This window comes from Monodon monoceros, unplaced genomic scaffold (genome assembly GCF_005190385.1).
Source record: "Monodon monoceros isolate NGI ecotype Baffin Bay Population unplaced genomic scaffold, NGI_Narwhal_1 Super_Scaffold_18, whole genome shotgun sequence".
Classification (NCBI taxonomy): Eukaryota; Metazoa; Chordata; class Mammalia; order Artiodactyla; family Monodontidae; genus Monodon; species Monodon monoceros.
In genome coordinates, this window is record NW_021703774.1 from 89,423,050 (window position 1) to 89,429,294 (window position 6,245).

The window sequence follows — 6,245 nt, forward strand, 5'->3', positions numbered from 1 at the left end:
AGTTCTCAAGAAGTCCTAAAATCGGTCAGAAGGGCTACATTCCTTCTGAAGGGTCTAGGGGAGAATTGATTTTCTTGCCTTTTCTAGCTCTAAAGGGAACCTGTATTCCTTGGTTCATGGCCTCTTTCTCCACCTTCAATGCCAGAAATATAACATCTTCAAATCTTTACTCTTCTGTCATCACAATGCCATCTGTGTCTGACCCTCTTATTGCCTTCTTATAAAGACCCTTGTGATTAAATTGGCCTCACTCATATAATCCAGAACAATGTTCCCATGTCAAGATCCTTAACCTTATCATATCCAGAAAGTTGTTTTTGCCATGGAAGGTAAGGTAGTTAAGGTTTGGGGGATTAGGATGTGGACATCTTTGATGGGCCATTATTCAACATTTCACAGTCCACCCTCTGTGATATCTCAATGCATAACACATGAAACTGTTGGTAATTAATGATATTTTCTTTGACATCCCTAGTAAGTCATGATGAGGAACAAAGTGGATGGTTTCTGAAACAGCACAATTTCCTTACAGGTGAAATAATAATGAACCTCAAAATGTGGTTTAATGACACACAGTTCTTTAAACTGGTGATACTTATTACCGTTTTAGCAATGCAATGTTTATATTTAATCATTACAGTTTCTGAAAATGTTTCATAATGAGATATGATTTTCACATCACATTTGTTGTGAAACTTCTTTTATTTTTGAACTTATACAATGATATCTTAACTTTTAAAATTTTTTCATAAATAACAAGTAGCTAATTTGTACTTAAATTACTTTTTCTTATTACGTTTGTGTCTCTTTTCTTGTGTGTGGTTCATAAAACCCTTGTTCTTTCTGTAAAATAGAGTAGATTATGAAACAGATATATTAGTTAAACATTAGAGTTAAACAGAATTAGTTAAGTAGAAGTGAATTTGGGGATGGTTTAAATGTTTTTTTGTAAGTCTACCTTTTCCTATAATCACCCAGTTCTTAGTGCTTTTTTATTTTAATTTTTGTGTTACAAATATTATGTTTTTGTTACATAAATTAACCCATTATTATAGGCTAGCAAAATTTAAATGGTGGCACTTCTACTGGTCCTTCAGTTCCTTCAGTCTTCTGATGGACGACTTTACTGTGACAGCAGAAGTGGTGTTATAGGTCCGGGCACCACCAGCTACAATTTCGTGCAGGAATCACGACGCCAGATGCCCACAGCTGGTCTCTTCATCTTGATTTTGCCACAGAAGGAGCAAGCGTACTTGGCATGCTGGCTGATTTCTTCAGCATTTTCCTGAGGGGGTTACTATAATGGGTCCCATATTTACTGAAAATTCCGGACTTCTTTGTGCGTTAATCATGTCTCTCAACAAATATTAAAGTTTTGAAAAGAAGGTGAAACAAAACCCAAAGAAATGGAGAATCCATTTTAAAGGAGTTTCCAAAATATAAGCAGTACTTTTTATAATCATTCTCTATTCTGCACCATTAAAGTAAAGATAATAGATTCTCCATGTGAGTGACCCAGAGAAGACCACATTATCCTTATGATAATGCTGCAGTGATGTATGCAAAATATACTGCTAGGTGAGAGGCATATGGTTTAATGGATTGTCTGATATATTGATATTGTTAATACCTTCGATTTTGATCCTAAAGTGAAAGATAGATCCAGAAATTTGGTGAACTTTCATAATATGTTCATGTTTATAGTTTTAGTTTTTTTGACTCATAAACTAAATTATGCACACTAGAAGTATTTGGGTTTTCTTTTTTTCTAACTTTTTGATTAAATTTGAGGTTAAAGAGTTGAAACTGGTAATATTTAAAAGCCATGTCAGGAGAAAAAAAGACAATTTCTACAGTGTGACTAGGAGAAAGTTTAGACGTCTAGGCACTGGGAAAATGCTGGAAACATAGACCTAAACTGAAATAAATGCATATACACTTGCCATATTCTTACTGTCAATGAAGAAACATAATTTTCCTTATTTTATATTAAATGGAGTGGTTCTATAAATAACATTTAGAACACGTATCTTCAAAGTTTCTAGGCAAGAAACTTTAAAAAGCAAGAAATATAATGAAATTTAAACCCCAGATAATTAAAATACTCACAACTTTTAGACACAAATTTTGACTTTTAAAATTATTGCAGAGAATTATATTACAGAATATATACCATTTTGTATCTGCTTAAAAATTCAGTCTAAACTTGTGTTTAACATTTTAACTAATTAGATAATCGAGGTTCATAATAATCTTAAAATACAATAAGTCCCCTACATACAAATGAGTTCCATTCTGAGAGTGCATTTGTGAGTCCAACAAAGTTAGCCTATGTACCCAACTAACACAATTGGCTATATAGTACTGTACTGTAATAGGTTTATAATACTTTTCACACAAATAATACATGAAAACAAACATAAAAAATAAAGAAAACATTCTTAATCTTACAGTACAGTACCTTGAAAAGTACAGTACAGTACCAGCTACATCCCACTGCTTTTACTCTCGCTTCTGGACATCCTGGGCTTGAAATAAAAATGCTGTACTACCATACTCTATACAGTACTGTATAGTAAAGTGCACAAAAGCACGACCACTTGTAGAGGATGTGCGCACGTGACAATGTACACCAGACATGTGAACTAACTTACGTGACTGGACATGCGAATGCACATTCGCATCTTTGAAAGTTCACAACTTGAAGGTTTGTATGTAGGGGACTTAATGTAATATAACAAATAATTAGCATTCAATGCTCTACGGCCTCCATATCTTTTTCACCAGGACTGATGTCTATGGCTTTGTTGTGTTTTGGGGCCAGTTCAATTCCATAGCTATTTGATAAGTGTTAAAATGTCACTTCTAACTTAGATATGTTAAAGTTATGAGAGAAAGTATGTGCTCTGCTTCATGGAATTGATTGAGACCAAAGTTTTGCATAAAATAAACCAACTGGAGAGCAATACAAGATAAAATTGAAAACAAAATAATAACTGATATTTATTGAAATATTTATATTGTTCAAATATGAAATGCTTTATAAAGGCTATATCATAAAGTATTCAAAAATTACAGTGGGCTTTCAGTTCAAACAGTCCTCAGATTCACTTTCTGATGCGCCTCAGCCCAAGCTGTATTGCCTTGGATGGATCACTTATTTTCTCGCACTTAGCACACTGTATAATACATGTTAATCAATACATGCCAAAAATTGTATTACTGTTAGTGCTATTGTCTCTTTTAGAATAGTTTTGTTAATGTTAGTATTATAATTAGTATTATTTTCTGTTTTGGTATGTTAATCTATTCAGGAGTTGAATAAGTTAAAGAAGATAACTCTGTATGAAGGTTTTTCTTGGCAATGGTGGTTATATGTTTCTTGTAGGACAGATAAGACTTGAGTAAACAGATAGGTAGATGCACTTTATTGAAGAGTTAATCATTTTGTGAGCACATACTACATGCCAGGCATTATGTTAATTCCTGAGAAAATCCAAGTACAATGATGCATGATCATTTTATTATCAAGGAATTTATAATCTGGGATAGAATGACATAAATGAATCAAGAATTAAAATGCATAGAGTATATTCAGGTACTATAGGAGCACAGATAAAGTGTGTCACTATTCAGATGGCTGGCCAGGGAACACTTAAAGAAGCAAGAGGGATGGATGAGTTTACACTCAGGAAGAGAAAACAATCATGTGATGAACAGATGAAGCTGAGGAGTCCAAAATAACTGGAATTAAAGCAGAAGATTTGTTTCACAAAGAATTTCATTTGATAGATGTAGTTTGTGCATGATCTGAAATGTGGAAAAGAGAGTATAGACACTGGAGTGTCAACGGGACTAAAAATTTTTATCTGAGCATTACACTACAAACATCTACAATTTAAAAAATTCTTATCAAATTAGCTCCCAAAGGGAAAGGAAAGCCTATTATGCAGCTCTGTAGCTTTGCTACACCCTCCGAGAGAAGACATCTGGAAGTCACATGCATCTAGGGAGCTTGACTTTTTCAGCAACACTGGCCTATGTTAAAGTACCAATAGGTATTTTCTTAACTCAAATAACAACCTTCTCCTGGCCATTGTTCTACAGTCTGAATGCATTTTAGTGAATTAATCACTTAGCTAATAATGTCTTTGAAATGTAAAATGGAACATTTTTTTAAATCTTTTTTTATGTCTTTATTGGAGTATAATTGCTTTACAATGTTGTGTTAGTTTCTGTTGTACAGCAAAGTGAATCAGCTATATGTATACATATATCCACTCCCTCTTGAGCCTCCCTCTCACCCTCCCTATCCCATCCCTCTAGGTCATCGCAAAGCACCTAGCTGATCTCCCTGTGCTATGCAGCAGCTTCCCACTAGCCATCCAACTTACCTTTGGTAGTGTATATATGTCAGTGCTACTCTCTCAGTTCATCCCAGCTTCCCCTCCCCACCCCCCCACTGTGTCCTCAAGTCTGTTCTGTACATCTGTGTCTTTATTCCTGCCCTGCCACTAAGTTCATCAGTACCGTTTTCTTAGATTCCATATATGTGTGTTAGCATACGGTATTTGTTTTTCTCTTTCTGACTAACTTCACTCTGTATGACAGACTCTAGGTCCATCCACCTCATTACAAATAACTCAATTTTGTTCCTTTTTATGGCTGAGTAATATTCCATTGTATATATGTGCCAAATTTTCTTTATCCATTCATCTGTTGTTGGACATTTAGGTTGCTTCCATGTCCTGGCTATTGTAAATAGTGCTGCAGTGAACGTTGTGGTACATGTCTCTCTTTGAATTATGGTTTTCTCAGGGTATATGCCCAGTAGTGGGATTGGTCAGTCATCTGATAGTTCTATTTTTAGTTTTTTAAGGAACCTCCACACTGTTTTCCATAGTGGCTGTATCAATTTACATTCCCACCAACAGTGCAAGAGGGTTCCCTTTTCTCCACACCCTCATTTATTGTTTGTAGATTTTTTGATAATGGCCATTCTGACCAGTGTGAGGTGATACCTCATTGTGATTTTGATTTACATTTCTCTAATGATTAGTGATGTTGAGCATCTTTTCATGTGTTTGTTGGCAATCTGTACATTTACGTTCAATATTTCAAAAATAAGAGTTGCTTGTTTTGCTTCATGAATATCAATACAATTTGAACCTTTCAGCCTTGTGTCCCTTGTGGAACAAAGTAGTATTCTTCCTCATTCCCTTGTTCATCCTCATATGTCAAAAGGACCTTAAAAAATAAATATCTCACCATCATCAAACCTCTGTGAACATCGACAGAGACAAAAACTATAGGAGATATTATAAGGGCAGAAAGGTTTAGGGGACAAATTGTTCTGAAAGAATTTAGAACACAAATATCAGTCACGATCACATACTTTTCAGCATCTATATTACAAGAATATAACTGTATCATGAAGTCAGTTATATGACTTGAATAAATATAGCTTTGAAAGAGTAGGAAAATTTTTCAGTTTTCTTAAAGCAGGTAATATTCTATCTCACATATCTCAGTAATTTGATTACTGCAGACAAAGTAGGGCCTTCAGTACTACATGAAGGGTTCCCGCCTTTACTGATGTTTTTATGCATTTCAGTCTCTCTCCACACTAAGATACCAACAGAATTTTACATGCTTCTCACCTCATAAAGTGATCTTATTTATGGAGAAATTGTACCCTGCTAACAAAAGTCCCATTTTAGTGGCTCATAGAGAACAATAGGTTATTTCCTGATGGACAGGAAAAAGCATAGTGAGGAGAGCTATGACTATAAAATTAAGGGGAATGTGGCAAAAATTTTACTTGGTTAAGCAGATGTATCATCTTATAAAAGTTCCAAATTTAAGAAGTACAAAATACAGAATAGAAACTATATAAAATGCTTTATTTTGTGAAATTCAGTACGTACTGGAAATTTTCTTATTATAACATTGCATTTGCTTAATATTCTACAAGATACCAGTACCCAAAATTATTTCATATGAACAACTGCCACCAATGCATTTACTTTCTATCATTACTATGATTAATTTTGATTATGTTATTTCAGCTTGTAGTTGTCATAAAATACTTTAGTTGAATTCGAATGAAGAAATATATATTGCTTCATAGAGAAGTCATTCCAGTTACAAAACTACAAGGGGTCACAACATATTTTACACTAAAGAACACTAGAAAGAAAATTAATGCTTTTTTTAATGTATATAACTATGCTCTAAAAATACAA

The 6,245-nt window shown here is 34.0% G+C and overlaps 1 pseudogene; it reads right to left on the bottom strand.

Annotated features, from left to right (window-relative positions):
- Window positions 1-1,082: 1,082 nt before the first annotated feature.
- LOC114897924 lies at window positions 1,083-1,341 on the bottom strand (annotated as a pseudogene).
- Window positions 1,342-6,245: the final 4,904 nt, after the last annotated feature.